A 26,308-nucleotide genomic window follows, 5' to 3' on the forward strand; every position below is an offset into this window, starting at 1 on the left:
AGGACAGTCCCTGCTCCAGCATTGCCCTATTTCTCTCAGGCCTAAAACAGAGGCCCAGTGTCCACGCCACGCCACTCTAGCTGGATGGTCCGAGAGTCCTGCTGTCTTTCAGCCTAGTATCTCCCATTCCATCCATGGTGGGTGGCTCCTGGCCAGCCCTCCCTGCCCTCCTGGCCTGGCCGGACCATGAAGCAGCCGCTCCTGGCGGTCTGCGACAGACAGTGGGGCTCTGTAAGAGCAGTCTCCTGTGAGAAGCTGGATGTTATTCTATAGAAGGGACTCGTTATTAGAAGACCCAGAGGACCAGGGGTGGCACCTTGGGCTGTTTTCTTTCTCTTCGGCCTTCATTTACTTACCCTCTCGGAAGGAGCACGGGCCACCGGCCGGTGCCCGCAATTCACTTGTCCTGGTGAAGGCAGCTTGACAGCTGCATAAATCACGCCAAGATACCACTAATAGGTTGCTGCCTGAGACTGTATTAGACCACCCAAGAGCAGCTCTGGCGGCCCTCTGAGGCCTGCACACAAATACGGTAATGCAAATGGCTTAACCCTTTGTTATTCTGCAGCACGCTGGAACCAAGGGGCTTCGTCATGTCCTCTCTCCCGTTCCCCAGGAACGGCCTTGGTCTGTTTCTCAGCTCTGCTCCCCACCCTGGCTTCTTACACCGCCTTTCTTCCCCACCCATTCTTCCAGTTTCTCCAGGCCTCAGCTGAGGCTTGTGCACCCTGCAGATAACGAGAGGAGGAAGGCCTGGCCAGGGCTGTTGGCTGAGGTGGAACGGGATTGGCTGAGGGTAAGAAAGAGGAATAGGTAGTCAGTGGCAGAGCAGGTCAGCAGGACAGTGGAGCAGGGTGCACAGGATTATGGGTCCAGGCAACGGCAAAGCCTGCTTCTCGGCCTGAGGGGGACGGTGGTGCCATGCATGCTGGGCACCGGGGTTTCTGCACACAGCTCAGTGACAGACACCCTGGCCTCTGTCCCTGACGCAGAAAGGAAGGAGAAGAATGCAGTGAAGGTGGAGAGGGAACCATGTCTCATTTTCTTGCCCAGTGGAGAATCAAACCAAGATTCTTTCTTTCAGTCACAGTCCTCAAGTGCTAACTATGATGCTCATCCTGTGCCAAGTGTCAGAGGCACCAGTGTCCCTGCTTTCCAGAACTCACAGCCCTGCACCCGAAGTGATAAGCCTCTGGCCAGCTGGCCCTCCCATTTCCAAGCTGTCCTCATGTTCTGCCTCTGCACCTTTGCCTCCCTGTGCTGGAGACTGCCCAGGACTGCTCCCCCTCAGGGCTGCTGCGTTATTTGTTGGATCTACGAGGCTCCCTCCCACCCTTCAAGCTTCTGCTCTAATACCATCTTATCAGCCAACCTTTCCTAACCACTCTGTTTAGCACTGCAACTAACCTCCAAAATGGCACTCTCTAACCCACTTTCCTGCTCTTTTATTTTATCTTATCTCATGTTTTAAGAGACAGGGTCTTACTTTGTCACCCAGGCTGGAGTGCAGTGGCATGCTCATGGCTCATTGCAGCCTCAAATTCCTGGGTTCAAGGGATCTTGACACCTCAACCTCCTGAGCAGTTGAGACTACAGGTGCATCCCACCAAGCAGGGCTACTTTTCTTATTTTTTATTTTTTGTAGAGACAGAGTCTCACTATGTTGCCCAAGGTGGTCTCCAACTCCTGGCTTCAAGCAATCCTCCCACCTCAACCTCCCAAAGTGCTGGGATTATAGGCGTGAGCTGCCAGGCCCAACCTGGCTTATTTTTCTTTACAGCACTTAACTACTTCCAAATATGCTACATCATTTCCTTATTTTGTTTATTGTGTGCCTTCTCCTACTAGTGGGGTAAGACTTTGAAGGTAAGAGCTTTGGATTACTCTGTTGGCCGACGGATCCTCGGTAACGAGAATATGGTCTCCACATGTAGGTGCTCAATACATGTTTGTTGAGTGATTAATTACTATAACAAAGGAATGTGCAATGAGCCATGGGGACCTGGGGGGACTCGTGATATATTAGCCCAGAGGGGCTGGGGAAGGAGGCATGAGTCCTGGGTTTATGAGTTCAGGGATCAGTCACCTTGTCAGAGATGCTGGAAGCAATACTGGAATTAAGGAGATCCACTTCCTCTTTGTTATCTCTTAGCATGACACCATTGGCTCGTGTGCTAATCTCCAGAACCCAGGTAAAGGAAATTTTGCAAATGTGATTAAACTAGGAATGTTGAGATGGGAAGGTTATTTTGGCATACCCTGGTGGGCCCAATATCATCCCAAGATTTTTTTTTTTTTTTTTTCTGATACAGAGTCTTGCTCTCGTTGTCCAGGCTGGAGTGCAATGGCACAATCTCAGCTCACTGCAACCTCCGCCTTCTGGGTTCAAACAATTCTCCTGCCTCAGCTTCCCAAGTAGCTGAGATTACGGGTGCCTGCCACCACCTCTGGCTAATGTTCGTGTTTTTAGTAAAGACAGGGTTTCGCCATGTTGGCCAGGGTGGTCTTGAACTCCCGACCTCCGGTGATCCACAAACCTTGGCCTCCCAAAGTGCTGGGATTACAGGTGTGAGCCACCGTGCCTGGCCACAAGATTTCTTATAAGAGAGAAACAGAAAGATCAGAGAAAGGAGGAGATGTGACCATAGGAGCAGAGACTGGAGTCAGGTTGGGCCACAAGCCAAAGAACGTGGGAAGTTTCTAGAAGCTGGAGAAGACAAGGAAATGGATTTTCCCCTAGAGGCTCTAGAAGAAACACAGGCCAACGGACACCTTGATTTTAGCCCAGTGAAACTGATTTTGGACTTCTGACCTCTATAACTGTAAGATGATAAATTTGTGTTATTTTAAGCCACTGGGTTTGTGGTCATGTGTTACAGTAGCATAGGAAACTAATAGGACATCCTCTTTATATGCTAAGCATCGTTTTTCCCTCCCCTAGGCTCGTTTTGGGTTTTGGCTCTGCTAACTTTCTTCCTACAGGTGGGCTACACTTATGCATCTTCGTTTTCACCTTTGCACACAACCTTCTCAAAGTGACAGTAGTCTGAGAGCTCTCTGTGTGATTCCTGGGGACTTTTTAAAAAGGAGTTCCTGTCATCTCCTCCGAGTTGGAATCTTGAGTTTGCGCAACCGCGTTTATTCCTGTATACTTATTTCTAAATGTTTCTCAAGCTTCTGGAAGTGCTCTCAGCAATTCCCAAAGGGATGCGCTTTGGTCTCTGTTGCAGGCGGGCCTTTTAGTCTCTGGATTATCTCTACTGGGATGGATACTCTGCTCTATTTCAACCCCTCAAACTGATGCCTGAGAATAGCCCAGGCCCGGGTCCTGGCTGTGCCAGCTCTGTGCCACCACCAAAGGCGGTGGGGGGTGCGGGCAGGAGATAGAATCTGGTCGGCTATCTAAGCAGAGTTATCTGGGGGCTCCCCTCCTGCCAGCATCTTCTCCCTTCTGTCTCTGTCCTGCGTCCAACACGCATTTGCTGAATACTTATGAAGCACAAGGCTCCATCCCCACCATAAAATATGAAAAGCTAGGTGCAGAAACACCCCCAAATCATGTGTAGGTGGGATTCCTGCGGAACTTCTGAATGTAGTGTCGAGAAAATGTCGCTAGAGCTCAGGTGATGAATTTGCTTTGTTCCTTTGGAATACATTGGTTGTAAATCCCTTCTTTCTCTCTCTCTTCCTTTTTTTTTTGACAGTTAGGCTCTGTGATCCAGGCTGGAGTACAGTGGTGCGATTAATCTCGGCTCACTGCAATCTCCGCTTCCTGGCACAAGCGATTCTCCCATCTTAGCCTCCCAAGTAGCTGGGATTACAGGTGCACATTACCACGCCTGGCTAATTTTTGTATTTTTTGTAGAGATGAGGTTTTGCCATGATGCCCAGGGCTGGTCTTTAACTCCTGGCCTTAAGCGATCCACCCACCTCGGCCTCCCAATGTGCTGTGATTATAGGTGTGAGCCACTGAGCCCGGCCAACCTCTCCTCTTTTCAATCTGTCTTCTGTCTTTGTCTTCCACAGGGCTGGCCTCACTGTATACAGAGTAAGTGAGTGGCACTCAGGGAAGAACAGGAAACACAGCACTAGACTAGAAATGGACGATGCTACTCAAGTGCTGAATACTGAAGGCAGGGTGTTTGGAGCTAGACTTTTCATCTGTGTCATCAAATATCTATTACTTGAAATGTGACTAGTACAACTGAACCTGGTTATCAAATTCTATTTAACTTTATTTATTTAAACTTAAATTTTAAAAAGATACCTGCTTCAATTATTGGGAAGCTTTTGAGTATATTTAAAACAACTTGAGTACATACATTTACTTTTTCAATTGTACATTTTATGAAATAAATGCAGATGAAGTATTTCTGATGAAAATTTAGCGTTTAAGTTGAGAAGTGCTACAGTTTGAAATATTTTATATTCTTTTTCTTAATGAGAAAAAGAAAAGCGTATAAAATATTTCAATATTTTACGTTAATTATATGATGCACTGTTATTACTTTGGATTTATTGGGGTAAAATAAAATACGTTATTGACATTAATTTCATCTGCCTCTTTTTTTCTTTTTTAAATGTGGCTACTAGAAAATTGAAAATACAATGTGTGGGTCACATTGTATTTCTATTGACCAATGCTGTCTTGCATAATCATTATTATCCTTTTTGGATAACAACATCTTAGCAAGACTGGTCACCCCCATAATAATGTGACCCAATTTTAAAAATAGAATTATGAGTTTAATTTTGAAAGATGTATTTGAATCCTTGCTGATTTTCCATATGGATTCCACTTTGAAGAGTAGACTAAGGAAAAAAGATACATTTTAGCTTTATATCCTCATAACATGTGAAACAAATAATAGTAAAAACTTAAAAATCAAGAACAAACTCACCAAAATAGGCAAACAAAACACTCACAAAGGCTTTACCAAGACAAATGCTGTGCTCCTAATTGGCTTTAAATTAAATGCATCCTTTGTAAGCTTTCAGTTAATATACACGGAAGACGGCCGAGTCTCCTTCCACGCTGAGGGACGAGGATGTTTGACATGTTTCTTTACCCCTCAAAACTCATCTGGGACTTTACCCCTTCTGCTCCCCTGTTTTCTCAGAAGAGATGCCCATCCTTATTTATGATTTATATTAGTGTGTGTGCTTAGGACTTCTCTCTTCTATCCCCAAACAACAATAATAGCTGGCCTGTTATTGTAGCTGTCATTTTCATCACCATCACACTAACGACATGTTGCCCCTGTTTACACACACACACACACACACACACACACACACACACACACTCCTTTGGTGGTGCTATGCAATTTTCATCTTTATCAAGGCATTCTCACAAAAGCTACCCGCTATCACTGTGTTGGCTTTAGCCTGATACCTTACACGTGGTGGATATACATATTGAAAGAGTAAATGAATGAGTCTAACAGAAACATCCTTCTTATTTGAAATGATCAGCCACCAACATAGTTAACATTTATTAGGTGTATACTGTGCTCTGTATGTGCATACAGTGTACCAATTTTTGTGTCTCATTAATATTTACATTCCTTGACTATTGTTAAAAAGTAAAAAAATAACATGCTGGCAAGGTTGTGGAGAAAAAGGGGCACTTTTACCCTGTTGGTGAGAGTGTAAACTAGTTCAATCATTGTGAAAGACCGTGTGGCGATTCCTCAAAGACCTAAAAACAGAAATACCACTTGACTCAGCAATCCCATTACTTGGTATCTACCCAAAGGAATATAAATCATTCTATTATAAAGACACGTGCTTACACTGTGTTCACTGCAGCGCTATTCACAATAGCAAAGACATGGAATCAACCTAAATGCCCATCGGTGACAGGTTGGATAAAGAAAATGTGGTACATATACACCATGAAATACTATACAGCCATAAAAAGAACAAGATTATGTCCTTTGCAGGGACATGGATGGAGCAGGAGGCCATTATCCTTAGCAAACTGACATAGGAACAGAAAACCAAATACATGTTCTCACTTGTAAGTGGGAGCTAAATTATTAGAACACATGGACACATAGAGGGAAACAACAGACACTGGGGCCCACCGGAGGGCAGAGGGTAAGAGGAGGGAGAGGAGCAGAAAAAAATAACTAATGGATACTAGGCTTAATACCTGGGCAATGAAATAATCTGTACAACAAACCTCCATGACACATGCTTACCTATGTTAAAAACCTGCACATGTACCCTTGAACTTAAGATTACAGTTTAAAAAATTTACATTCTTAACCATAATAACAACACAAAGGTAACACAATCATCATTAACATCTATTGAGCACTTACTCTGTGCCAAGACTCTTCATTTCATCTTTTAAAAAATCCCAGGAGGTTGGTACTGTTTCTACCCTTTCCACTTCAAGATGGGAAACTTGATACTTACAGAAGTTAAACAACTTGGCCGGGCACGGTGGCTCATGCCTGTAATCCCAGCACTTTGAGAGGCCGAGGCAGGTGGATCACGAGGTCAGGAGATCGAGACCATCCTGGCTAACATGGTGAAAACCCGTCTCTACTAAAAATACAAAAAAAAAATTAGCCGGGTGTGGAGGCAGGTGCCTGTAATCCCAGCTACTCGGGAGGCTGAGACAGGAGAATGGTGTGAACCCGGGAGGTGGAACTTGCAGTGAGCCAAGATCATGCCACTGCACTGCAGCCTAGGTGACAGAGCAAGACTCCACCTCAAAAAAAAAAAAAAAAAAAAAAAAAGTTAAACAACTTGCCCAAAATCAGCCAGTGAGTAAATGGAAGGAGCCACGAGACTTGAACCCATGAAACACTCGAACTATGTTTCTCTTCTCTTATGTGGTGCACAAAATCTAAACCCAGACCTGACACTCTCAATGTGACCTTAGTTCACAGAGCAATCCTGACAAATCAGAACCTCAAGCCCACAGTGGGGGCAGCGTGCAGGTGGATTTAAACCACAGTGACAGTGTGGAAACTAAACTGGTGTCCTGGACTAGTGAGGACCATGGGGCTCAGCAAAGTAAAATCAAAACCACGCCCAGAGATCTCCATGAGCCGGGGATGGAAGACACATGTTAAAAACTCCTTTTGTTGAAAATGAGCTCATATCCCCTAATTATGAGGCGTGAAAGTAAAAACACTGCCATAAAGGAACATCACTGGATTTAAAAGAAAAAAAAAAAAAAGCAAATAACCAAAGGAAAAGAAAAGAAAAGGCTCTTATTTTTATAACATGGAATACTCACTTCTAAATACCTGGATAAAAAAAAGAAACCTTAATGATAATGAAAAAATCTGTATGCAAAATGTTTCAACTCAAGAAAGTAAAACAACGAACAATCATCAACAACAACAAATACCCCAAAGTAAATCCAAAGAAAATAATAAAGATAAAAGCAAAAATTAATGAAATAGGCAAACTTCTTAGAATTGAAATTTGATCCTTTCAAAAAACTCTCTCTGATAAGGTTCATTAGAGAAAACAAATAAACAACACAGGAAAGGGGAAATAATTCAGATATAACATTTTCAAAATTATAAGAATAGTAGAGCTCTCTCTAAGCTCACAATTTTGGAAACTTAGTTATTAAAGGAAAGAGGTATGACTGATCCACTCTTGCCTCCTCCACATCCCCTTCAACGACTTGTTTTTTCTGGACTTTTCATCTCAACTCAGAATATCCTTATTTTTTTCTTTTCTTAGCTGTATTTCCATGAAACTGTTGGAGGGAACGTGTGAGTAGAGTTGCCAAACCCAGTAAATAAAAATCAGAATGCTCAGTTAACTTTGAATTTGAGATAGGAAGCGAGTACTTTTTAAATAATATGCGAGTTCCAAATATTGCAGTATGGGACATGGGTATAGTAAAAAAAGATTTGTTGTTTATCTGAAATTCAAATGTAACCGGCAGTCCTGTACTTGATCTGGTAACCATATCAAGTTTTCTCTTTTTTTGAGATGGAGTCTTAGTCTGTCCCCCAGGCTGGAGTGCAGTGGTGCGATCTCAACTCACTGCAACCTCTGCCCCCCAGGTTCAAGCAATTCTCCTGCCTCAGCCTCCCAAGTAGCTGGGATTACAGACGCCTGCCACGGGACCCAGCTAATTCTTTGTGTTTTTAGTAGAGACAGGGTTTTACCATGTTGGCCAGGCTGGTCTTGAACTCCTGACCTCATGATCCACCCGTCTCAGCCTCCCAAAGTGCTGGGATTATGGGTGAGAACCACCGCACCTGGCTGTAAACATACAGTTTTAAGGTCTATTGAGTTTGATACTTGGAAGGGTTGCCAGATTTAGTGTCAAAGTCCTGTAACATTAAAGTACAAGACACCCCAATTAGCAACATTTTGACCATACTTATACTAAAAAAATTTATTGCTTATCTGAAATTCAAATGTAACTGTATATCTTGAATTTTATATGGCAACTCTAATTTCTGAGGAAGTGATCTGCTGCTGTGTATGACTGTAGACCACCAGTGGAAGTTTCAGGGGCAGAAATGAACTTTTCTGTATCTTTAGGTTCTGGTCATGCATCTTAGAGAAGACCAGAAGCCTGAGTGGCCTGGAGTGGAATGGCTTCTGCCTAGGTTTCTGGTAAGGGGGCCTGGGTCCCTCCTTCATTTATTATAGAGGGCGTGAGACCTCCATAGCTCTTAGACACCTTGGTTGATGAGTTAATATTAAAATCCAAATCAGATCTATTCTGTTTCTTTTGGAAGAAAGCAACTCTGCTCCGGATACTCTGATCCACCTGCTCATCACTATTTTGCACTCTTGTCTTTGTTTATTCAGTGGAGCCCAAACCATTTCAGCATGAAAGGAGATCTATGTATAGCTTAGGGTTTCTGACCCAAACAGGAACTGAAATGAGAGGGAAGAAATGGCTTATCTCTTTGACATCTGACATCATTTTCCAATTATTAATCATTTTGGATTGGTAACAGTAAGACAGAAGTAAGGAGAGAGAGAGAGAGAGAGAGAGAAAGACAGAGAGAGACAGACCCAGGCTCAACACTGGCTTCAGCTGTTTAACGTCTGACTTAACTCCCTTTTAAAAGCTTTGTTTACCTTCCTCCCCATCCCACCCTCTCACAAAATACTTTTAAAAGAACGTTAACAGGAGGAGGATCAAGGATCTTGTTTTCTTTTCATTCTTTTTGATTTATGTGCCTTTGTCTTGAAAGCTCCTGTAATCTCCCGTATCTTCAGAGCCCCTTCCCTGCTGACAGGGTGAAGGCAGTAAAAACTCCCCTGGCTTTGAGATAAACCATACCAAACTGGATCATTAGCTACACAAACTTTCTCCCTTGAATCCTCTCTTAAAATGTTTGGAACTCTAGAACTTCTTCCTTGGAAAGGAGTAAAAGCAAACATTACAGGTTATATCTTTTAGAAGCATGTAACCAGAGCTTTTTATTAACTCTAGTGGGAGTAAGACCTGGCACTGAATTGGTCTGGTAACGTCTTTCTTGCAGCAGACATTTATTGAGCTGCTACTATAAGCCACTGACTAGGGCTGTAGGAGAGGCAAAGATAAATATGACGGGATCATACCCACAGGAAGCTTGTTGTGAAATAGTTGGGGACAAATGCAACTTTTGCAATCTACCTTTGAAGACCCCATCAGGTAACCCTGTTAGGTACTCTTACAGAAGCCTGTATTTTCCTATCATTGCACATTTAAAATTTATATTTCTACATTGACTTCTGTGATGCTAAGTTTAATGTCTTGCTCACTCGCTAGTTTCTAAGCTCTGTGAGTTCTAAGAGGGGAGGAGCTGTGTCTATTCTGATTATTGTTATATTCTCAGCCTCAAGTTGACATATTCTAGGGAGTCATTAAATATTGGCTGAATACATACATTATTTGAATGAGCAAACTATAATGCAAGACAGAATTTTATCCATTGGTTATACGTGAAGAGTGATGTGAGCGGAAAAGGGAGCAATTCACTTGGGAATGGCTTTGCCGATGCTGTGAACACGACACAGATGAGGCGATCACCTGCCAGAGGATAACACCAGAAATAGACCCCGAATGTCTGGACATCAGAGGCCACAAGGATCTTGTCCCAGCGCTATCTGAGGGTCCTTGATTTCAAGTAGGCTCTAGCAGTCTAGCGGTTGGTGATTTCTAAGGTCTTTGCTCTTCTCCAATCCATAGTTTTATGCTGATTTAAATGAAAAGTGATTCCTTTCTTTCTGACCTTTTCTTCTTTAACTCCTGTTTGTTCTGCCATTCTTGGTAAAACGTCTCTGGAGACCTACTACCTACTAAGCATTTCATGTGTATTCTTCAGACATTTATCTCTTATGACTTGTAAAATAGATCTCAAGGGTTTTAAAAATATATGTCTGACATTCATGGGCAATCCATCCATAACTCAAATCCGAGGTCTTACTTCCTGGCCTAACCACTTAGAGTTGCTCCCTTTCCTGAGACATGCTCCTCATCCAAACCCACCACTTGCATCCTCCAGGACCCTTTATAGGTCCAAGGACAAGGAACAGCTCAGAAGGCCAGCTCTTCAAGGCCAACTGAATGACATTTTTCATTATTAGGAGAACGGGGTGGTAGTTTCAGATATCAGGGACCCTCAAAACAGGAAGAGTTCCTAGAGATCATTTGGTTCAATCCCTTTGGGAAAAGGTGGCTCAGAAAAAAAGAAATGACCTGCGTGGTCACATTGTGTGTCACTGACAAGGTGGGGATGGGGGTACTCTGGGAGATAATTGGGTGAGTTATTTCAGCTCAAGCCTCCACTCTTGGAGTAAATGGAGAAATTTATAACTGCATGATAACACTGCCCTGACCTTCTCTACTTTACTCGGCGTGAGAATTAATTACCTGAGGCCAGTCCTATGGAACACTGGGAAGGCACGATTCAAAGATGCCCGCCAAGCATCTGGCACTTGAAAGAGGCTAAGTAAATGCAACTTCCCTCTCACCCTCTCTCTTTCATCCCCTCGTGTGTTGAACTGAATGGCAATTACTGTGTTGTCTTTCCCCTGCTTATTACGAACATCTCCAGGAAATCCAGTTCCATGGACTCTCCCCATCACAGCATCGGCAATGAGGAAGAACACTCCTAAAAGAGTGGGGGCCTGTGCTGGCAGCCTGGGGCTTATCTGCAGGATGGAAATGCTTCCAGGTAGAGCAGATGTGAAGTCTGCTCCTTTTCTTGCCTTTACTGAGTGTGAAGCTGACGAGAGTGACTTGTTTTCAGTAAAACGCGCCATGGTCTTCTTAGACATCTCCAAAAGCTTGGCGGACTCAACTCGCCGGACAGAAATGCAGGGTGCTTGGAGAGCTTTAGTCCCAGTGGAGAACACATTGCTGCCATTCACTGGCTCTGACTGTGGAATATCTAACTCAGCCCAGAGCTGACGGTATGACTTCATGGGAAGCAGCTTCCCCATCTTCAGTGACCTCAGCTTTTGAGAATTAACGTCAACACCCAAATCATTAGCATTGGGAGTGGAAGTGTACTTTTCCTTCTGAAAGATTTTCCCTAATGACTACCTGCAGTCCCAGGGGTCAGTGGCTGTGTCAGGCCCTGCATGGTGTAGCTTGGAAGAGAACCTTGACTGAGCTATGGAGACTTGAGAAGGTTCCCAAGGGTTTCCTTCTCAGTGCAGTTAGGTGACCCCCTGACTCACTGTTCAAAAGGGGACAATTTCGAGAATAAAAAGGGGACCCTAAGTTGGCTCCCAGAGGTTTGAGGATCCACGACCCTGCCCACCTTCTCTTTCTAGGTCTGAGCCTTAGAAACAAGACACAAGACCCCAGTCCCAGAAAGATCTCAAAATCAAGAAAACTTTTCCATCAGGTAATAACGTTTTACTTGTTTCCTCATAGGACGTAAGCCCATCACAGGGCTTACCCAGCTGCCTTTGAGAAATGTCTGGGGCCACATTGGCTAAAATTAAGTACTTTGTGGTGAACTGGATTTGACTGGAACTAAAGGTTCAACTTCCAAGCTCACTCCTGTGGCTGTCGGCAGGCGGCTTCAGTTCCTCACCACATAGACCTTTCCACAGCATAAGGTGGGGACTCAGTGAAACCAGGTTCTGAATGTCAACAGAGAAAAAGACATTTTTGTTAATTGATTGATGTGTGGTGGTGTTTTAAAAGAATTAGCATTTACTTTTTTTGTTTTGTTTTGTTTTTGTTTTAAGACAGAGTTTTGCTCTTGTTGCCTAGGTGGAGTACAGCAGTGCAATCTCAGCTGACTGCAATCTCTGCCCTCCAGGTTCAAGGGATTCTCCTGCCTCAGCCTCCCAAGTAGCTGGGATTACAGGCCCCCTGCCACCACGCCTGGCTAATTTTTTGTATTTTTAGTAGAGATGGGGTCTCACCATGTAGGCCAGGCTGGTCTCGAACTTCTGACCTCAGGTGATCCACCCACCTTGGCCTCCCAAAGTGCTGGGATTACAGGCATGAGCCATGGCACCCGGCCTTGCTTTTCAAATTAATACACACTTATAGCAGAAAATTTGGAAAAGAGAATCACAATGAAGAAAATTAAATCACCAGTAATCCCAACACCCAGTGCTAACATGTGGATGTCGTATTTCTCATCATTAGTCATTGGGCAGTCATCAAATTGTTGATGTGATTCTGGCACTAGAGCTTGAAGAATGCATTCTAAAAGCCAAAGGAAAATTCCACTGCAGGTGAACCAGAAGAACATTAAAAATTTGTATTAAAGGCCAGGCGTGGTGGCTCATGCCTGTAATCCCAGCACTTTAGGAGGCCAACGCGGGTAGATCACTTGAGGTCAGGAGTTGGAGACCAACCTGGCCAACATGGTGAAACTCTGTCTCTACTAAAGATACAAAAATTAGCTGGGAGTGGTGGCGGGCGCCTGTAGTCCCAGCTACTCAGGAGGCTGAGGCAGGAGAATCGCTTATACCAGGAGATAGAGGTTGCAGTAAGCCAAAATCGCGCCACTGCACTCCAGTGTGGGCACCAGAGTGAGACTCTGTCTCAAAAAAAAAAAACTGTATTAAAATTATTATTTTTAATTGATAAACCAGGATTCTATACATTTATGGGATACAATGTGATGTTTTAATATATGTGGACAATGCGGAATGATTAAATCAAACTAATTTCACATATCTACCATCTTGTTTACCTATCGTTTTTTATGGTGAGACATTTGAAAGTTATTGTCATAGTTATTTTGAAATGTATGGTACTTTATTATTGACTATAGTCACCCTGCTGTGTAATAGATCTTGAAATTTATTCCCTCTGTCTGTCTGAAACTTCAGAAGAACATTTTTGACAAGGTGTATGCTAGGATTTTGGTGATTGTTATCATGCAAGAAAGGTTTGGTAGAGCTTATATTTTTTCCTGATGAAACAGGAGTTTCCATGTCTAGTGACTGTGAGTGCACTGAAAACAAGAACTTTATTTTAACTTCATACCTTTCATAATTCCTGGCACATGAATATTTGTTGAACTGAATTGAGATACATTCAAAACACTTTCGCATGCTCCAGGTTGGAAATACCACCTTGTTACAAAGGGCCACTACTAGTCTAATGAACCTGTGTATTAGTTATCTGTTGCTGTGTAACAAATTACTGTTAAATTTACCAGCTTAAAATGACAAACTTTTTTTTTTTTTTTTTGAGACGGGGTCTCGCTCTGTCGCCCAGGCTGGAGTGCAGTGGCCGGATCTCAGCTCACAGCAAGCTCTGCCTCCCAGGTTTACGCCATTCTCCTGCCTCAGCCTCCCGAGTAGCTGGGACTACAGGTGCCCACCACCTCGCCCAGCTAGTTTTTTGTATTTTTTAGTAGAGACGGGGTTTCACCGTGTTAGCCAGGATGGTCTCGATCTCCTGACCTCGTGATCTGCCCATCTCGGCCTCCCAAAGTGCTGGGATTACAGGCATGAGCCACCACGCCTGGCTGACAAACATTTATTAATCTCACAGTTTGTGTGAAGCAAGCATCTGTGTGAGGGAGAAGCGTAGCTGGGTGGTTCTGGCTCAGGGTCCCTCATGAGGTTGCAGTCAAGCTATCTGCCAGGGCTCCAGTCTCTGCCGATTTGACTGGAACTAGAGGATCAACTTCCAAGCTCACTCCTATGGTTGTTGGCAGGATGCTTCAGTTCCTCACCACATAGACCTTTCCACAGCATGGCTTCCTCTAAAGTGAGTGGAGAGAGAGGGAGAGAGACAGAGAAACAGAGAGGGAGAGAGACAGAGAGAGAGAGAGAGGAGGCAGAGAGAGAGAAGAGAGAGAGAGAGAAGAGAGAGAAAGAAGAGAGAGAGAGAGGAGAGAGAGAGGGAGGAGACAGAGAGAGAGAGAGAGAAGAGAGAGAGAAGAGAGAGAGAGAGAAGACAGAGAAAGCAGCCACACTCCACAGTGTTTTTATAACTTAATCTTGGAAGGGACATGCCATTACTGCTGCTTTAATCTATTCTGTCGAAGCAAATCACCAAGTCCAGTCCACACTTAAAGGGAGGGAATTGGGTTCTATCTCTTGCTGGTAGATGTATCAAAGAATTTGTGGACCTAATTGTCTTTAATTTTAAAATTTGCTATCATTAATTTTTTTCTTTTATATTTATTTTCAGTAGTGCCATGACAGTGGTACATATATATATACACACACACATATATATACACACACTTTTTTTTTTTTTCGAGACAGAGTCTTGCTCTGTCACTTAGACTGGAGTACAGTGGCATGATTATGGCTCACTGCAACCTCCGCCTCCCGGGTTAAAGCGATTCTTCCACCTCAGCCTCCTGAGTAGCTGGGATTACAGGCTCCTGCCATCATGCCCAGCTAATTTTTTTGTATTTGTGTAGAGATGGGATTTCACCATGTTGGCCAGGCTGGTCTTGAACTCCTGACCTCAGGTGATCTGCCCGCCTCGGCCTAAAGTGTTGGGATTACAGGCATGAGCCACCGCGCCTGCACGAGAGTGCATACATTTTTAAACCATTGCAATCTATATAGCCATATAGATGACATATATAGAATCTCTAATTTATACTCCTTTAATAGTTCATTATGTAAGTAATATAAAAACACATTCTCCACACACAAAAAGCCAAAACATTACCTATGACCAGACTCTCCTTTGATCCCTCCCCTGACACAGTTCTTGTCAGCTGAGAAGCTCTTAACTGACCAGTACTGTTACTACTATATGTCTTTCCAGATGTTTCACTGTGCATTTTATACTCAGAAAATATTCCATGTTTCATCTACGTTATTTATTCACGTAGTGTCGTACTGCATGTGTATTCTTTACCTTATCTTTTTTCACTCAACAATATACTTCGAATTTGCCCTTTTTATTTAAACTACTACAAAGTATTCCAGAGTACAGATAGACCAAAATCTATTTAGTGATTCTTCTATTGCCGGGCACATAAGCTGTTTCTAGTTCTTCATATGACAAATGCTGAGCCTTGAGTAGAAGTTTCTTGTGCTAGCGGTTCTCTCTAGGGCACATAACAAAAGGCAGAGTTTCTGGGTCACATTTTCCTGCTAAATGTAATGAAGATGCTTTTTTATTGAGATGGAGTCTCACTCTGTCACCCATACTGGAGTGCAGTGGCACAGTCTCGGCTCACTGCGACCTCTGCCCCCTGACTTCAAGCGATCCTCCTGGCTCAGCCTCCTGAGTAGCTGGAATTACAGGCGCCTACCACTGCACCTGGCTAATTTTTGTATTTTTGGTAGAGACGGGTTTTCACCATCTTGGCCAGGCTGGTCTCGAACTCCTGACCTTGTGATCCACCTGCCTCAGTCTCCCAAAGTGCTGGGATTACAGGCGTGAGCCACCATGCCTGGCCATGAAGATGCTTAAAAAGGAAACAAAGAGCTAATGTAGCTTCATTCAGCTTTTTATTTTCCAGAACGTATCACCATTTCCTTCCATCTTTCCTCATGTTCTCCTGGCCAGCTCTTCACTAGCACAGATCCAAGACCTCCATGACATAGGAATGAATGAACAGCTGATGTGGATCATCCATGGGGGATAGAAGGTGGACGTCAGTGAACAGTCTTGGCCATCCCCACCTTGAGGTGCCTGCCTCCTGCCACTCACACCTTTGTGTGATCTCGCCCCTTCAGCATGGGCAGGGCTTCTGACTTGCTTCTGACCAATGGAACATGTCAAAGGCAATGGGAGTCCACTCTGTGATGACGTTGTGTTAAAAAACACCTTGTCTCACTAGCCGACGTGTTCTGCTGTCTCTTTGTTTGTTGGCTTCGAAGAAGCAAACTGCCGTGGACTCAGCTGAAAGGAATCAAACGCCTCCAACAATCACATAAGCAGGGAAGTGGACACTTTCCTAGTGGAGCCTCTGGTGAGAACCCAGCCCTGGCTGGCGCATTAATTGTAGCCTGTGAAACCTTTAGCCGAAGGCCTCCTGACACCCACAGTAACTGAGACGATAAGCCACTGAGTTTGTGGTAATTTGTTATGGTGCATAGATAACTAGTGCACACAGTCCTACTAAGATTTTCTCTCTCTCCCTCTTTTTTTTCTATTAATAAACACCTTTCTATTGTTGAGCTTTCTTTTCCAAGTCACACATTTTATTTCAAATGACTGATGGTTGTAATAATCAGCTGTTGCTGCTTGGAAATGCCCGCAAGCCTCGGGGGCATATTGTCTTAGTCTGTTTTCTGTTGCTATAACTAAATAACTAAAAGTAGATAACTTATAAAGGAAAGAAAGTTCTTTCTTACAGTTCTAGAGACTGAGACTGGGAAGTCCAAAGTTGAGAGGTCACATTTGGCGAGGGCTTCTTGCTGGTGAGAACCCTCTGTGGAATACCAAGGTGGTTCAGGGTATCACATAGACAGAGACGCTCACTGAGAACCAAACTGGCTTTTACAACAGACCCACTCTTGTGATAACTAGCCTACTCCTTTGGTAACTCATTAATTCATTAATCTGTGAATGGATGAATCCATACATGAAGGCAGGATGGATTAATGTGCCTTCATGTCCCAGTTACCTCTGAAAGGCCCCACCTCTTGATACTGTTATATTGGGTATTAAGTTTCAACATGAATTTGGGAGGGGACAAATATTCATAGCACACATAGCACACACCATAATAACTTCTTGCTCATGCATCTATAGGTCAGCCAGGATTGGTTAATCTAGGCCGGCTGTTGCATTTGGTTGCAAGCTCCATGCTGAATGGGCATCTGCTCTGTGAGTCTTTCGTCCTCCTTGGACCAGGGGACAAGTGAGGCATATTCTTCTCACAATGCATAACGTGGCAAGCCCAACTGTGAGGCACATTTCAATTCTTGCTTGGGTGAGGAGTGTTGACACACCATTGCTCAAAGCAAGTCCCATGGCCAAGCCCAAAGTCAAGGGACAGGAAAGTATATTCCCTAGACTCCAAGGCCATGGCATGGAGGGGGTGGACTGGGGAAAATACTGGGAGCAGTAAGTCAGTCTCCCAGTGAAAAAGCATAGCATTTGGTGTCCAGACATGTGACTTCTAATCTTTCCTTACAACATAACCTTTAGCAAATCAACTTCTCTCTTCAGGTCCTAGTTTCTTCATCGACAGTAGGGGAGGTTGTACTAAATTTTCTTCAGCCTTGAAAATAATTGTTAAATATCTTCTACGAGCAATGAACTACTTCGTGTGGTAGAAAAAAATGAGTGTGAATTTACTGAATTTCCAAAAATGGATTTGTGGAAATAAACAAAAATTACATAACTGAGAACAAACTGAAGCCATTTATTCAGAGCTTGCTATAGCAACGGTCAACCACCAACACTAGCACTTGGTAGAGACTTAAAGGCAGGCAGGAGAGTCAGAAAGTTTTATCGTGAACAAGAGGGAAGGTGTCAGGGGTGTTCTGAAAGGAGGTTGGCATGAGGAAGTTGGAGGCAGGCTAACTAGAAGCAGGGCAATCTTATGTGATTGGTTCAGGGAACATACTCAGCTTTCTCTGGTTGGTTAAATTTAAAAGTAGAGTCAACGATCAGAGAAGCTGGCAGTCTCTGACCAACTCCTGACCACTCTGGGCAAATTGCTGCAGAAGTTGTGTGAGTTCCAGCCTCTGCTTTACAGATTTAGTCTCTCAGCTTTAAGACAATGTGTTACTTTTCTAGGGCTGCTGTAACAAATGACCAGAAACTTGAGGGCTTAAAAGACATTTGTTCTTTCACAGTTCTGGAAGTCAGAAGTCCAAAGTCAGTTTCACCGCGTTGAAATCGAGGTTTCTGCAGGGCCATGTTTTCTCTGGAGGCTCAGGAGAATCTGTTCCTTGCCTCTTTCAGTCACCATTCCTAGGCTTTTGGAGGCATTACTCCCGTCTCTGCTCCTGTGGCCACACTGCCTCCTTCTCTCCTGTCTCCATCTCCCTCTTTCTCTTACAAGAATACTTGTGATGGCATTTAGGGCCTGTGTTAGTCTCCTTGGCCTTCTAAAATTTCATAGGCTGGGTGGCTTAAACAACAGATATTCATTTCTCATGGTTCTGGAAGTTGGAAAGTCCAAGCTCAGAGCACCAGTATGGCCAGGCTCCTACAGAGGGCCCTCCTCCTGGTTTGCGAGTGGCTGCTTTCTGTGTCCTTACATGGCACACAGAGAGTGCTGGTCTCTTCCTCTTCCTATAAGGACATGAATCCCATCACGGGGGCCTCACCCACATGACCTCAGCTGGATCTAATTACCTCCCAAAGGCCCCACCTCCAAATACCACTCCACTGAGGGTTTCAACTTCAACAAGTGAGCTTTAGCGGGAAACAAACACTCATTCTATAGCAGGACCCATCAGATAATCCAGGATAATCTCCTCATCTCAAGATCTTTAATTTATTCACAGCCACAGAAACTTTACCTTGTAAGGTCATGTTTGTGGTTTCCAGGGATTAGGACATGGACATATCTTATGATATATCAGGAGCCATGATCAGCCTACCATATTGTCCTTAAGCCCTAGTCCAGTGGTTCTCAAATGCAGTTCCTGGACTAGCAGCATCAACATCATCCGGCAGCTTGTTAGAAATGCAAGCTCTCTGAAGCCCCAAACCTACTCAATTAGAAATTGTAGGGATGGGGCCCAGCAATGTGTTTTAGCAAGCCCTTCAGGTGGTTCTGATGTACACTGCAGTGTCATAACCTTTGTTCCAATCTAGGGTTCTTTTCTCAGTATTTTGGTGCCTAGTCTAAAGTGTTCTTTTATAAATATATATATTTTTTTATCTTTATTCAGAGATTCCCAGATTTCTCTCAATTTGGCCTCCACTTCTCTGCCACCTCTGATGGATGGCTAAATGCTTGGAATGTTTTGTTTAGAAGAAACAGTGCCATGATAGATTAACAAGGTCTGTCGTGGCAGAGGAGGGACAGTGGTGCTACCAGTCCCACCTTAGCCTCTAGCTCTCTGGGGGAATTTGTGATGGAAAAAATAAACAAAAACCCACACATTTCACATTTTCTTTATGGGAAAAACATTTACGTTGTCCTCGGTTAGTACTATTTTATATTGTGTTTGCATTCTTTATAACTTTAGGAGAGGTCTGATTTTGTATTAGCCACAAATATCTACACAAGTGAAACAAAGCAAAACAAAACAACAAAAAGAACTCACTTTTTTTTTTTTTAAAGCCAAAACTGCAAACGGCTCTGTGTCGATGGAAAGCTGTTTTTATTTGGCAACAAGACCTGGAAGGCTGGGTTTGAATTCATTCCCCTCCCAGGAGGCTACCCCAGAGCCCTACTCCACACCCACAGAGGACTCTGTGGTTACTTTTCATAAGCTGCCATAATTTTCAAAGCCCAAAGGGCTCATAATCAGATTTGGGAAAGCTGCTCTATTTGTAAGCATCTGAGTCTGCCTTTCAGGAGGCTTTTCCCTGAAGGGAGCGATGACTGACAGCAAAGACATCCTTTTTTTTCCCCACTTGGGGATAATCCTTTGTTTAGCAGGTCTTTATTGTTGCAGAGGAAGTTTACTTAGCTTCTGATCCCACTGGACTGATCCAGCAACCACCCCAGCAGCCCCACCTCACTCAACATCCCCCTCCCGTCCCACCCCACACAGAACAGCAGACTTCTGAGAAGGGGTGGGATGCGAGAGACAGCACATGGACACAAATCCACATTTTGAGGCAGGTCTTTTTTCTCCTCAGCCTTTTGGATTTTGTCCTTCCACCTGCAAACCCAGCCTCACACAAGTGGGACCTGTTTTCAACTGGGTTACAGCAAAAGGAATCTTTCTGCAAGGATAATGCAGACAGGAGAGGGTTCATGCTTGACTCCGTGTTCTTTCCACCACATCTCTGACTCAAGAAAAGCCCAAATAGCTAACATACAGATTCTAAATCACACTCAGTTTTTTCAAATATTAATCGGGTGAGTCTTCTGGATCCCTTTCATTTTTATAGGCTTGCTTAGGCTTCTTGAAAAACTTTGCCACTTTGGTCAGGCTAAGACCCACTGAATCCCATTGCTTAACTATTGTTTTAGCTCTTAATCACTTCTTCAACTTCCAATGTCAGTTTTCTTGATTCTTGTTAAGTAGCATGCTTTCACAAAAAACAAAAATTCTGACCCACCATTAATTTTTTTTAAGTAGTATTAATTGTAACTAACATTTATCCAGCACTTACTTTACGTCTCACACTCTTCTAAGAGTTTTCCACAAAGCAACTCATTTAATCTTTACAACAACCCTATCTCGTGGATAGTATTATAGGTTGCAATTTAAATATGTGAAAACCAAGATTCAGCGAGGTTAGGTAACTTACCCAGGGTTATATGGAACATTTCTTCTTTCCAATTATGTATAGCATTTTACTCTAAATTTATCACAGTCTTTTGTTTGGCAAAAGGGGTCTTGCTTCTAGAAGGAGGAGACTGTTTAGGGAGAGTAGATCAATCTCTGGTCATGAACAAAAGCTTTCTCATTGTAATGTTTATTGCTAACCGGGCTGTGGGGTCTTGAATCCTGGGCGTTGACCTAATTAAATATCAGGCTCCGAACAGCTGAGTTGACTGGCCAGCCAAAGGTCACATATTTGCAAAAGGGAAAACAAACTCTTCACCCCAGCTAGAATGGGTTTCCTCAACCAAATCTTATTTTTTTTTTTCATGGTTTAAGAATTCAAACGATATTTTTCCCTGATTAGTACAGTTCCTCCAAACTCTTTCTTCTGCCATCATTCAGGGCAGAGGCCCCTTTTACCTGTGCAGTTCTGCTCTGTGGACTTCTAAGCTGCTACTGATGCTGTTTTTTTTCACATCTGTCCCCGGTACTTGCTTCTCCAATAGAGGCAAATGTCTTAATAATTGATTATTTTTGTTTGTTTGTTTGTTTTTAACACTTTTATCTAGGTTTTAAACATGTTAGAGACTCAACTCACAGATAAAATACAGAATTGATTTTTATTTCAAATGTATTTTTAGACTGGATGATTGTTTGATTTTACTTTCGAAAGAAAAAGCATTCCCCATATTCAAGTCATCCAAGTAACTTTGTACAAGCTGTGATTAAGGATTATTGCCGGATATTAAAGGGAGTTCTCTTCTTCCTTTTCTGCCTTGAATTCCAAGAGTCTCACAGAGAGGAGTATGACTCACCTACCCTTGGGGAAAGTATTTTTTTGCTTTCCGGGTCCCTAACTCACCTTGCAGATGTTGGTAAGATTCCAGGCAGCACCGAACCTCTGGGATCACATCCTCTGTGTGTTGTAATTCTAGATGAGCAAATGCTCTTGCATTATGTCATTGTTCGACATATTTCCGACTACAGGAAGGAAACCAGGGGGAACTAATAATAAATTCCTGTACAGAGGATGGTGCTGGATTTGGGATATAGTCAACAGGTGTGGGAACATCTGTAGCTATCCAGCAGTGCTTTCCTGAATAGTTCTTTATAAACATAATTAGTTCCCCTTCCAACTGATTTGACCATGTTGATAGAATAGAGCTAAATCACAGGAATAAACTACTGAAGGCTATTAATTGCTTTTGGTAAATTCTGTAATCAGGAATCTTTTGTCTTGAAGAAATATTATAGAATTAGCAATTACCAGAGCACCCACATAGTTATTATTTTGGGGTTTGTTTCTGAAGTTTTATGGAAAAATTAGGTATGATTTTGAAAATTGTTGCTTAAGTTTAAGGAGACAAAGCTTATTCCTTTTACTCTTTATGTGTATTGAGAAGAACACAATAATTTCCGAAATAGACTGTTGTTACATTTATAAGATGCCATAGGTTTGGACTGCGCTCCTTCACTGGGCTCCTATTGACCAAACCAAACTGGAGTTATTTATGCTAAAGTTCTGTGCCACCAAGCCAAAACTAAGTTGTTTATCTGATCTTTGGAGAGATCAGGAGAGAGAGGTAATGGTCAAATCCTCTAATAGGCTAGTTTTAGCTGGCTTGATAAGGAAGCACTCTCTGCTTTAACCCTTACAAAGTAAGTAACTTCGAAATGGCCACTTTGCTTTTTATTCCTTGTTTCTGTTTTCTTCAGCCATTTTATGTTTATAAACACTCACTGCCCACATTGCAGGGCAGAGTTCTCTGAACCTCTTCTTGGTTCTGAGGGCTGCTCAATTTGAGAATCATTCTTTGCTCAAATAAACCTGTTAAATGTATTTTGTCTAATTATTTCTTTATTGCTGTCCATGAAAAGTAGAACCTAATTTATGGTCAATATCTGCAGGGACCTAACTTAAAGGTGAGAACAACCAGCAAATCAATGACTTGTGTTTAACTTTTTTTTTTTTTTTTTGGTTGGGGTAGGAGGAAAGCTAATTGCTAAGTTGTTTTGAGTAAAATATGCTTCCATGAGGAATAGCAATAAAAATCACTTGAATTCTGGCAGTCAGCCTTCTTTCATACCTGTCGTCCAGAATGGGCAAATGAATCTTTTGTTTCAAAGGTTTTTTTGTTGCGTCTTTGGACCTAAAGAGGAATTATAAACATTTAAATTTGAATGTATATCCAGAGTTAGACGAGTATGTGTGTTCTGGTGTGACCAGAGCTCTTGTCAGTCATAACGTGGCCATGCGTTCATTCTAGCAGTTGCTGTTTTTCTTCTCTCCCAATATACATGTGCTTGCTTTTCAATTAGAACTTGAGTCATCTCCAGAAAGTTACCAAAATAAACTCACTATCAGTGAGCTCATAGGAAAATATTGCCCAGGTGTTCTAGCAAGTAGGGGTCATGATCTTTAGCCTTCTCTCCCACTTACCCTCCCTACAATTCTTAAGAAAGACTTCTCTAAATGAAGCTATTGCCTTTAAGTGTCCTTAGGAATTTGAACAGATTGAAACTGCCTGAAGCCATGGGGTTTATTGAAAGGCTTTAAAAAATAGTCATTTCAAAGAGCAGAGGAGGGAGCCCTCCTTCAAAATGGCCCAACAGTTCCTTGGTTCACAATAGGCAATAGATAGATATTTTAGGCTTGGCCGTCTAGAGGCAGATGCTACCAATTGTGTGTGTGTGTGTGTGTGTGTGTGTGTGTGTGTATGTGGTACAACTCTAGTAGTTAACAACATTTTATGTATTAATATATGAAAGCACACACCTCTGTACAGACATTGCATTTATTTATCAATTATATACGTCTTACTGTACCAATAGATAATGTATATGAAAACACCCAGAGAAGTAGAACATATAGAAGAACAAGTGAGGAATAAAAATAACTAGAAGTTCTATTATTTTCTTACCAGAAGTCCTTGTGCACTCGGTGGGGGAATTATGCTCACCCTACTTTGGGATCCACTGCTCTGGAGAACTCAGGGATTATGGTCCTCAAATACTCTTCAGTTGAGCCCCTCCTGTGTGTGACGCTGAAGGAGTATGGAGTTAGTTCACAGGGGCTGGATCTGGCTTCCTATATAGCTCAGAATCCTCACTTTATTTATTTTGAGTTTCATTTTGTGGAATAAAAATGAAAGGGGTTGAATTTACTTAATTTATTCTGAGGTTCTTTGCAACTCTAATAATCTATGATTTTAGAGAGTTAAATTTTATGGCCCTTGGGCAAAATGACTGAACTCTAGGGGAGGCCAGAAAAGGTGGTGCAGAGGAATTGTTGGAAATGGGTGGGTGTCCAAGAATCAGACAGAGGAAGGAGAGGATTCCTAAGTGGGGTGGAGGCAGCTCCAGGAAAGAGCCGACTCAGGAATGAAGGTGGCAGGCATGGGAAACCATGAAGCAGAAAAATTGCAGGCTGGTGGAAAATGACTTTGGGTAGGTAAGAAATGAAGGGTGGAATGGTTAATTTTATGTGTGTCAACTTGGCTGGGCCATGGTGTCCAGAAAAGCATTATTTGGATAAACATTTTGATGTTTCTGTGAAGGTGTTTTTTTTTGTGGTGAGATTAACATTTAAGTCAGTGGACTTGGAGTAAAACAGATCACCCACAATAGCATGAGTAGTCCTCATCCCATCACTTGAAGACCTTCATAGAGCAGAGATTGGATTCCAAAAACAAGAAGGGATTCCATCAGTAGACTACCTTTGGACTCGAAATTCAACTCTTCCCTGGGTCTACAGCCTGTTGGCCAATCCCATCAAACTTTGAAGTCTCCAAATCTCCACAATTATGTAAGTCAATTCCTCAATATATGTCTCTTTATCTCCCTACATACATCTTATTGATTCAGTTACTCTGGGGAACCCTAGCTAATATGAGGCGCTTGGATTTGGAGCCCTCAAAGTAACGCAGAACAGTTCAGCTTGATGCTGTAGATGACAACGAGTCACTTTAGTAATAGGATCATTGTAATTGTTTAGGAGAAATCGTGTGATGGTGTTATTGTTAGCACTTGGGAATATATTCGAGTCACACAGCACCAAATTATGTTACTGGTGGTGAATCCGTATGGGTCTGCAGCAACCTCAATTCTTGCCTCCTGAGAAAAAAAGAATTTAACCAAGGGGCCGAGTGAGAGACTGAGGAACATTCTGGAGCAGGAATGAAAGCTTATCAGAAAGCTTTAGAGCAGGAATAAAAGGAAGGAAAGTATACTTGGAAGAGGGCAAAGCAGGTGACTTGAGAAATCAAGTGCATTTTTTGACCTTTGACTTTGGATGTTATATATTGGCATGCTTGTGGGGTGGGTTGCATCCCTTCTCCCCTGATTCTTCCCTGGGGTGGGCCGTCTGCACGCACAGTGACCAGCTAGCACTTGAGAAGGGAGCATGTGCAGTGTGTCTACTGGAGTTGTGTGCATGCTTGCTTGAGGTGTTCTTCCCTTACCACTTGAATGTCCCTGGAAGGTCATATACGAGCTAAACTCTGCCATTTTGCTTCTTAATGCTTTGCTTCTTAACCCAGCTCCTGAGATCTTATCGGGAAGCTGCTGATCACCAGTTTCAGGTGTTTCTGTCAACTGGAGACGGCCTTTCCCTGGTGCCAGCTGTGGCCAATTATTTTTTAGAGAGACAATCATCTGATGGTCGCCTGACATTTCTGATGGGGGACGGGGCGGGGAGTGGGGGGGCCCTCTCTTGCCTTGCTCATGTCTAACTAGCAACCTACTGTAACAGTATGTAAGATGAATTGAAACGAAAAAGTCCGGAAATAACATAGAAGCCTGAAAGGCTGGTGCATGTATTCATTTATTCATTCAGTCAATTGAGCATTAAGTCTTGAACATATCACTGTGGCATACTTAATGTATGTCAGGGTAATAGATGAGAACAAGAGTCAGGTCCTTTCATAGGCCTCTTAGAATTGAGTGAGGGAGACACATATTAAACAAACACACATTAATATTTACTTAAAAAGTGTGATAAACACTATTAAAATGAAGAGACTGCTCATAAGAACAAAAAATAAATTAGTGACATAGTTCTCAAGAAAGAAGAGAAAGGGTGTATTTAAGAGAGATAGCAAAGGAATAATAACAGGGTTTGGAAATATTTTGGAAATCAAGATGTGGGGATTTGAAGAGTCAAAGATGGCCCCAAGGTATCTAGTGTGGGACGAAACTGTTCTGTCAAGTTCCCTGCATTCTGGACTTTGATGATTGTATCTGTTGGTGTCATTTGCCATGTTCTTCTAGCCCCTGTATTTCCTGTCAACTGTTAGCTTCATCTGGAGCCTTGATTAGATTCAGGTCCAAAGTTTGTGGCTAGAATGTATCACAGATGGGGGCTCCCTCCTCCCTATTGCCTCACAGTAGGAGGTGACTACTATTTGATAGCCATTTTTGCAAGGTTCATGTTGATCAGTGGCCTAAGGTATTGCCAGCCTGACCCATCCGTTCTACAGTTCCTTATCAGTCTTTCACCTGATGGTTCTATTAA

This window comes from Macaca fascicularis, chromosome 15, assembly GCF_037993035.2.
Source record: "Macaca fascicularis isolate 582-1 chromosome 15, T2T-MFA8v1.1".
In the NCBI taxonomy this organism is placed as follows: Eukaryota; Metazoa; Chordata; class Mammalia; order Primates; family Cercopithecidae; genus Macaca; species Macaca fascicularis.